Source organism: Limulus polyphemus, unplaced genomic scaffold, assembly GCF_000517525.1.
Source record: "Limulus polyphemus unplaced genomic scaffold, Limulus_polyphemus-2.1.2 Scaffold199, whole genome shotgun sequence".
In the NCBI taxonomy this organism is placed as follows: Eukaryota; Metazoa; Arthropoda; class Merostomata; order Xiphosura; family Limulidae; genus Limulus; species Limulus polyphemus.
Genome location: NW_013665809.1, coordinates 220,058 through 230,353, shown reverse-complemented (window position 1 = coordinate 230,353; position 10,296 = coordinate 220,058). Strand labels below are relative to the sequence as shown.

Sequence of the window (10,296 nt, the reverse complement as noted above, 5' to 3'; positions counted from 1 at the left end):
ATATACATATATGTATATATATATAAGTGAGGACAAAAGTTGTTCTTCAAAGTTACTTATTCACAAATGAACGTTATCCTGTAAAATCTTCTATTAATCTTTAGAAAACATTATTAAAAATATCTAGGCAAGTTAAGTATTTCATGTAAACATTTAACCCTTATTATTGAACACTAATATGGTTATCGAATCCTTATCTTAGAACTGCTGGCTGTACGATTCTCTGCGATAAATTAAACACATAAAATTATCATGTTTTAGTAAATGTTATAACTGCTGGCTGTATGTTTCCATTTAGTAAATTAAATACATTGAATCTTCACTCTCCAAAAAACTTTGGAGTTGATGGTTATAGGTTGGTATTTAGTTATTCAACTGAATATGTTCAAAGTGTAGCATTAGTGGATAAAGCAGAGCCTTAGGTTCAAGTTATAATTAATCTTAATTTTCACTTCTTGAGAAAATTCCTAATTAAATAAATTGAATTATTCGTGTTTTAGAAATGCTAAGATGCGTATAATTGAACCTTACTGTTTGTTTCTTCTGTGATTAACTTAAGATTCTAAGACGAATGCAGAGATAAAAATGAGCAGAAACTCAGTAACTTAGAACTTTTAGGAATAGTTAACAGAACCAAGAATGTTTGTAACTTTGTAATGTATTAAACTACCAGTGTAAGATAGGTAAGTCACAATACAAGTTTTACAAATATTTTAAAAACTTAATATATATACATTCAAAGAAAAATAAAATGGCAAAATATTCTATCAGAGCAGGTATTATGTGATAATAATAATGAAAAATTAAGAAGAAGAAAATAACAGAATAATAAAAAATAACCCAATTCCTATGATTACACAAAATGATGATATTAAATATAAAAATATCATAAGTTAGATATAATAATCAATCGAGTATTTGCATCAACCTATAACTTTGATAATCAATACTTATATATAACATAACATCAAAGGACAGCAAAGGATCTTTTGGTCCATCTAGGCCACTCTACCTACTGAATTATACCCTAAAGAAATCAAAACCAGCCGTTATTTCTCAAGCTTTTCTGTAAACCCCCTTAAATTAGCTGCATTTACCACATCTGAAGGCAATCCGTCTACTCTGTTAGAAAAACAAAGTTGTAGTAGCTGAAGATGACTTTTACCCTATCAAAATTTATAATTGTGTCCCCTAGTCTTACAGTTTTCAACATTAAATATGAAAAAAGATGGGAAATGAACACTATCAATTTCCTTAACAATCTTAAACATCTCAATCAGATCGTCTCAAACCCATCTTTTTTTCCCTTCTTTTTTTAAAGAGAAAACAAGTTCAGAGATCTTAACTCATCTTCGTATGACAACCCTTCCGTCTCTGTTATCATGCTAGCAGCCCTCCTCTGAACCCTTTCCTATATATTACCCATCACAATCTAAATGCTCTCGAAGGTTTTGATTGTTGTTAGAACAGTGGCTGTTTATTTCCTTGCCAGACCACGAGATTACATATCACTTGTCTAACATATTAGCATTTGTTTTAAATAGTCATAGATAAATTTAGTATCCATACGCCACCGCTAGGGGAACCTTGTTTTAGTTTCTTAATAAACTCGTTTAATATCTAATATCAAATACGAAACAGGTTAAGGCAAGGAAAAATATAGCCGAACTAAATGATAAAAGGAAAATTACATGAACTATGAACAAAACAATGACTAGAAATAAAAATGAATCGTCTGCTTTACATTCCTTCCTTTTTTTAGAAAAACAAGTGATAGAAAAATGAAAAAATAAAATAAAGTGAACCGTGATATAGAAGTATCACAGATCATTTATAGAACTAAAACTATTTTGGTAAGTTGGTAACTTCTATTTGCTACCGCCTTTCATTGTCTGCGTGTTTACAACGCCAGAAACCGGATTTTGATACCCGTGGTGGAGCAGAGCACATATGGACCATTGTGTAGCTTTTTTCTTAAGCTACAAACAAACTGTTTGCTACCATATTTCAGAATAATGGAGTAGCGTTGAATATCCTAAAAACATGGACTTATATAAACTAATATTGTTAAGTCCCGACAGTTTGTTACAGGAAGGAATTTAGAATTAATTATATTAAGAGCTAGAAGTACGTTAAAATATTTTGTATATAATAAAACAATGACTGTTATCAGTTAGGAAGAATGCATTACAGAGTAGAGCAGTTATTAATGAAGAATACCTACGCTTTAAAAAATAGTGTGAAGTGAAAAAATTGACCTCGCCACTAGGTAGTGATACTTGTGATAATATCATGAACTGGAAAAGTTACAAATTGGGATTGGTTAAGAATATTTATACAAATCTTTATAAACTTTTATATTTAAAAAAACATTATTTACAACCAAAAGTCTCATATTGACGTTTAAAAAGTATCTTTATAACTAAAGGCTGATTGGACGAAGTTACACGTCCGTAAATTTACGAAACTAAAAACAAAACGAAAATATTACTGCTGTGACGAATATAATATTTATTTTTTAGAAGTGCCACAACTAAAAACATATTCACGAGTATGCTTGTAGTAGAATTCCAAAAGTAAAATATTCACGAGTATGTTTGTAGTGGAATTCCAAACGTAAAATATTCACGAGTATGTTTGTAGTAGAATTCCAAAAGTAAAATATTTACGAGTATGTTTGTAGTGGAATTCCAAAAGTAAAATATTCACGAGTATGTTTGTAGTAGAATTCCAAAAGTTGGTTTGTTGAAATATTTATATACAAACTTGGGTGTAACGATGCATCTTTGGTTCTTAGCGGGCTCTGAGAATTTAACACTTTAATAAAATGATATAACAGTTATTGATTAAAATTGCAATTGTTACCTCGTAATGTAAGTAATCACTTGTAGTTAAATATTTTTATTGTCCAGCAAATGCGTTGTTCGTCGTTGTAAAGTTTTAATTTTCAATTTGACTCAATTACTATTGTGAAAAATATTAATTCTATATAATTCTAGCTAGTGTAATTTTTAAAATTTTGTTTAGATACTTGTTTAAAGTTATGAGAGAACCAATCTTGAAAAATATTAAGTATTTGGTTATGAATTATTTGGTTTATTGAAATTTATTAGCGTTTCTATCTTATATAGTGCTATGTTCACTTTATTTTAATTGTCGTTGATAAATTTTACAGAAAAAATATTTTAAACAAGATTTTTAAAACTTGGCTGCTTTTTTTTAAATTTTCGTTTAGTTTTGATGTATATTATTTCTCTATTTACGTAAGAAGCATTTTCTGATTGGTGATAGTATTTATTATTTCATAGTACTGGGAGAACATAACTGCCATAGAAGATGTCACGTGATTGCCGAACTGGCACAGTTAGAAAAACTATAGAGGGAAAATTGTATCGATAATTTTATTTTGAAAAGTTTGGAGTTAACAAAACTTTATTTAGAATTAGAATTGGTGATCATTAAATCATGTTCCATGACGTAAAAAACAAAACAAAACTTATTTATGTTCTTGAGAATATAGGAGTTTTGCCATTTCAGCATGAATGACGTCATATGTACAACACAGTGGTTAAATGACCGGGTAAGGGTTAAGGTTTTAGCCATCCTTAATTTAGAACTGGTGACCAGGCAGGACAAACAGTCAACAGTTCCCGCTATCAACTGAAGAGCAACGTATGCTCTTAACCAAGGAACGGGATTGGCTGATACAACTGTAAACCCTCCTCAACTGAAAATGTGGAGCAAGTTTAAAGGAAAGTGCGTCTCAAACCTTGGGCTTTTCAATCCTCAAGCTGGAAGTCTAACCACTAAACCTCGCCTAGCCCAAGGGTGTATGAATTACAGCAATTCCTTCTACTTTCATTCTGTAGAGAAAATTAACTGAAGACTAATTTTTTCCCCATTCTTTTAATAAATAACGTAGGTAGATACCTACAGTCACACTAAAAACTAAGAAAGTATCACTTTAAGTTCACTAAATCTATATATAAGTTATTTGCGCGTAATCATACCGAAATTGATCTAGTAGACCAGTGGAAGGCAGCTGATAAGCAGTGTCCACCTCCAACTCTTGAGCGACATTCATCTGACTAAAAAGTGGGATTTAGCGGCCACTTCTAGGCAATTACGGCCCCAGAGTGAGGTGCGCATATTTGAGGCAATGAGACGCAAATTAAGAACCTTTGGGTTCACAGACCAGGCACGCTAAGTACTTGGATGAACAGCAGTGGAAATGAATTTAAAGTCTTTCTGCTATTAAAGCATTGGATGCAAAGTTATTAACAGCAATATCGAGATATTTTAACAATTCAGGCTGCTCCATGCTGTGTTGGTAAACATTAACGTGTTAATGTCAGCATTAATTATAAAGCTTATCTGTTTCACACTATGATCCATGCTGTGTTAGTAAACATTTATATTTTTGTGTCATAATTAATTATTAAACGTTTCACTCTATGATCCATACTGTGTTAGTGAATATTAGTGTGTTTGTGTCAGAATTAATTATAAAGCGTATCTGTTTCACACTATGATCCAAGCTGTGTTAGAAAAGGTTTATGATTTTGTATCAATATTAATTATAAAGCGTATCACTTTTTCACACTATGATCCATGCTGTGTTAGTAAACATTTATGTGTTTGTGTCAGTATTAATTATAAAGCGTATCTGTTTCACACTATGATCCAAGCTGTGTTAGAAAAGGTTTATGATTTTGTGTCAATATTAATTATAAAGCGTATCACTTTTTCACACTATGATCCATGCCGTGTTTAGTAAACCTTAATGTGTTTGTGTCAGTATTAATTATAAAGCGTGTCACTGGTTCACACTATGATCCATGCTGTGTTAGTAAACATTAATGTGTTTGTGTCAGTATTAATTATAAAGCGTGTCACTGTGTCACATTAAACGAACTCTTACAAGTTGTAACTTTTTCTACTTTACAGTTTTTGTAGAATTTAGTCAACACATTCTTAATAAAATAGAAGGAATACCTGTGGTTAGCAACTTTAGCCCACATGTTGTTAATTTGTATTATTTTAAATACAATTTTCGTTTATAGCAAATCTTAGTAAGGAAAGCTATACTAAGGCGTTGCACATTAACCACTCTTGTAGATATATTAATGATATAGCTTTAACAAATTTTCAAGATTTTCTTGAAACTATTAAACTTACTTATCCACCAGAACAAAGAATGCAATACATTTGGAGTTAGCTTTAAGGATCACTAATCAAATGTTCATTTTCAAGATTTTTTTAGCAAAGCAGAGAATTTAGATTTTAAAGTTATAATTTTTTTTCTTCCTTATATAAGAATTCGAAGTTAATTAAGCTCTAATTTTTACTCCTCGCATTTCATTAGATAAATTAGAATATGTTGAACAGTACAAAATGTTATGGACAGAACAAATAAACCCAGTTTCACTTTCCTTAAACAGAGTTTTTGTTACTGTATTTTGAAGTTTGTTTAATTATGTAGCAAGTTCAAATCTGTCATGATTACATCTTCACTTTTAGTCCTTGATTGAACTTTTATTTTTACTGTTTATCAATACCTTCCGATCAGAGCAAGATATCTACATAAATAAGATCTAAAGGTTAGCCCAGCTTAATATACTAGTTTAATTAGGAGTATTTAATGTCATAAAGTAAATACATATAGTTATTAGAACGCAGTTATTCATCCTCGCCTAGCTCTTCGCAACATTTTCGGTGTTAATTCTAAAAATATCTAACGACGTTCGTCCAGCCTAGCAGATTTAAATTAGTTTTATATTCATACACTAGGCTAGCAATACAAAATAAGCCTCATATTAAAAGCATTTATATAATAATAATAAAAATAATAAATATATATCATATTTTAACCACTACTGTTAATGAAACTAATCTCCTGAAGAATAACAGAGTATAAGTTACTTATAAAACACGTAAAAACCAGATGACTAGTTAATGCGCTATCACCGATTCCGTGTCTCTTGAATTTAATAATTTAACACATCCCTCAGGAGCTAAGGGGTATCTTTACACTACAATTTGTTGAATATTAAAAGTAAGTTCAATTCGGAAACTCCAAAAGCAGGTGGTTTTGGAAGTATCTTTTCGAGACAAATTTTCGTTTGTTAAATGATAAATTTGTAAGTGAAATACAGCATCCTCAAGTCTCCATACTAGCTAGTACTAAGGTCTAACCGCTGGAAGAAAATTCAGTAGATATCAGTACATATCATACCATTAATTACGTAATTGCCAACCTTTTATGTTTCTGATATCACCTTTCAATTGAGATACGAACGATTTCACCTGCGATTCGGTAGGGAAGGTCGAAGCATCACGATAGTCAGCAGTAGGATGAACAGACAGGAACACTTTGAAAGCAGCTACAGGCATAATATTGTACTCGGATTGCTGCACAATATCTACCAAGGTGGTTCTAAACGGTTCCTGAATACCTCTGCGTGTTATTTGGAGACCTCCATGCTTCTTGTGCTTGGCCGTTAAGCTCGTGATGCGCTGACGGATTTCAGTCACCTTACTACTTCAAACCACTTTTTGCAGCCCCAACGCTAAAAGAGTGCGGGCATTTAAAGAGTGCGAGAAATGCCTTCTTTTTAGCCACTAAAAATATTCAACAAATTTCAGTTCAAATTAAGAAAAACCGGATTGGGTAGTTAATTTTTTGTTTTTAAACAAAAATGTCCCCCACTGGCTCGTGAGGGATCTGTTAATAAGGAAATACTGACTTGAACAATTTCGGTATACCTTGCGACTGTTAGCATCACATTTCTTTGGCTATGGTGAACCTTACATGTAGTACAGCATGAGGTGATTAGGTTAGTTAAATTATCAGATGGTAAAATTATTAGTTGTCGTACTTATACTTCAATATTTATAAGGTGAATTTTTAGTGTAAATCATTTTTATGTACAAAAATGTGTTTTGACTGATTCTAATGGTTTTGTTCGATTTATGTATTATACTTGGTTTCATTAGTATTTCGCTTATACTGCTTGAAGTAATTTTGAATATTTTATAAAGATTATTTTACACTTAAATCTCCCAAACTGTCCGAACTTCTGTAAGATATTGATAGGTTTGGGATTATGGTCAAGAATATTCTTAACGGCGAGGGTAGTCAATAGACTAGAGTTCCACTGTATATTAATTTATGAGGTTAAATATATATTGTCAGTTTGACTGTATTCATTATAATTAATTAATCGCATTCAGAGGGTCTTAATTATGAACTCTATTATTGTATTTAACTATTTGATGAAAGGAAAAACAAGAAATCCGCTCTGTTAGAATAAGGTTAAAGTTAAAAATTTATCTTTAATCAAAATTTAACGCTTTCTGGGTAGTAGGAAGGTTTTTATTAAACAAAATATTGAGTCTAAGTAAATAGTTGTATATTCTTTGTTTTGTGCGTTTCGAACATTTAATGACATGCTTATTTCTCCAATTTAGTTTGTTTGAATTGTTGATGGAAAAGCTTCTAAGGCTATCTAGCGCTGTCGCTGTACCTGAGCTTCTAACTAAAAGGAAAGCAACCAGTAGCACCCACCGCCAACTCTTGGGTAACTTTTTTTTTTTTTATAAACGAACAGTGGGGTTAACTGTCACATTATAATACCCCATGGATGAGAGGCCGGGCATGTTCGGCTTCGGGTTTCGATTCCACGACCCACACATTGCGAGTCATGCCAGAACTATTAAAAATAAATGAATAAAAATAATCATGTATTCTAAAATCTCTTTCACGAGCATTTAGCGCCATCTGTTAATGTAGTTACTAACCAACTGATAATTTCATTTTGATAGGACAGTCACGTATCTAAAAATGTTTAATGATGAGTAATTATATATTGGACAACAAAAAGTTTCTGCATTATCGATCATAGGGTCAAATTTATTATATATGAATAAAAGATCAATTTTAATCTCGTCTGTGAGCATTGTTGAATAATATTGAAAAGTATATATCCACTTACACGACATAATTACGTCAAGTAGGAAGTCAAACTCCATACCTATCTACTTCCCCCATAATTCTTAGTTTTTGGATTCTCTATAACGCGTTTTGTGGTATAAGTAGCATTTAGTTCATATTCCTGGGGTTTAGTTGAAAATATCTTAGTTTTTCTATTTATCATACAACATTTAAAGTTTAAAAAGCTATACATTAAAAAATGGAAAATATGTGGCCAATTAACTTTTTTGCTGGAATAATTCAGTGTCTAGAGAAGTGGAAATTTAAGTATTATTTTACTTTTCGCTGAAATAATTCAGTGTCTGGAGAAGTGGAAATTTAAGTATTATTTTACTTTTCGCTGAAATAATTCAGTGTCTGGAGAAGTGGAAATTTAAGTATTATTTTACTTTTCGCTGAAATAATTCAGTGTCTGGAGAAGTGGAAATTTAAGTATTATTTTACTTTTCGCTAAAAGAATTCAGTGTCTAGAGAAGTGGAAATTTAAGTATTATTTTACTTTTCGCTGAAAGAATTCAGTGTCTAGAGAAGTGGAAATTTAAGTATTATTTTACTTTTCGCTGAAATAATTCAGTGTCTGGAGAAGTGGAAATTTAAGTATTATTTTACTTTTCGCTGAAAGAATTCAGTGTCTAGAGAAGTAGAAAATTAAGTATTATTTTACTTTTCGCTGAAATAATTCAGTGTCTGGAGAAGTGGAAATTCAAATAGTTTTTTCGGAATTATTTGCGCATAACCATACCCAATTTTGAATTGACAGACTATTAAACAATGTTCAACATCTGCTCTTGGGCTTCTTTAGCCTGATCAAATAGTATGATCTGTTCGTCACTCTTATAACCCACGCACAGCACCAAAGTGCAAAAATTGTTTTTTGTGCGCAACACGTAGCAGACCATAGATGCTAGGATTCATAGTTCAGATCTCTCACTTAAACGGAATAGTAGCGTATCTAACTGGACTGATAAGGAACTTCTAACAGTAAGAAAGAAAACTTATCAAGCGGTTCATGAACATAAAAATGACGACGAAAGGTTTTTGTGTGTTTAATATATTCATGAAACTGGATTATGATCTACAGTTCCTAATGGAATTCAGGTCTTTTCTAACAGGTAAAACAAATATAATTTTTTTTACCATTACAATAATTCAGGTATTCTCTAACAGGTAAAACAAATATCAAATGTTTTTACCATTACAATAATTAAAGTATTCTCTAACAGGTAAAACAAATATCAATTTTTTTACCATTACAATAATTCAGGTATTCTCTAACAGGTAAAACAAATATCAAATGTTTTTACCATTACAATGATTAAAGTATTCTCTAACAGGTAAAACAAATATCAAATTTTTTACCATCACAATAATTCAGGTATTCTCTAACAGGTAAAACAAATATCAATTTTTTTTACCATTACAATAATTAAAGTATTCTCTAACAGGCAAAATAAATATCAAAATTTTCACTATTACAATAATTGTGCATTGCGAAAGAACAAGTCTTTAAGTTTTATCTTTAAATAGATAAAACTAATATCCAGTGCGATTATGGTTTTCTTATATGTATAAACGTTCACATATAAAAGTAGGCTTGAACTTGTAACATACTTGTAAGAATCAGGCTAGATACAAATTTCTATTTATTTGTTGCTTTTAAGTATAAAGCTGCACAATGGGCTATCTGTTCTCTGCCCACCACGAATATTGAAACCTGAATTTTAGCTTTATAAACCCTCAGACTTGTCGTCGAGCCACCGTAATGCTATTTGTATCTATTCTGGCTGAAATTATTTAATGTGCTACAGCTGCCATCTAGTGACGATGAGTGATATATTGCTGGAATAATTCTAATTGTCAAATTATTTTTTTGCTTTATTGTAAAAGTGAAATCGGCGAAACTTCAAACAACTAGGTTTTACGATTCAAAATTATCTTGAATTAGAGTGTCCGCTTAGAACATGACACGTCATATATGCTACGAAGGGCGTATCTTATTGTTCTAATTTAGATTCTACGACCATTTTAATTACTCAGCTCGTCTTTTTCATTACAAAAAACAAAATAAAATGTTCTATTTCTAAAAAGATTAAGAACAAGGGAAATTCATTATTATGATTATTGTTAACTTAATATGTTAAATACAAATTTAAAAAGTAGGTCCCAAATTGGTGGAATAAAAACTGTAGTGGCCCGGCATGGCCAGGTGGTTAGGCTCGACTCGCAATCTGCGGGTCGCGGGTTCGAATCCCTGTCCCACCAAACATGTTCGCTCTTTCAGCCGTGGGGGCGTTATAATGTGA

General features: G+C 31.3%; 1 long non-coding RNA gene across 1 annotated transcript in view; it reads right to left on the bottom strand.

The window, feature by feature from the left end:
- LOC111085005 overlaps positions 1 to 10,296 on the bottom strand; it is a 19,571-nt gene that overhangs the window by 932 nt on the left and 8,343 nt on the right. Inside the window, exon 2 of the long non-coding RNA XR_002609869.1 lies at positions 6,175 to 6,183. This is a non-coding gene — a long non-coding RNA (uncharacterized LOC111085005). The remainder of the gene's footprint in view (positions 1 to 6,174; positions 6,184 to 10,296) is intronic.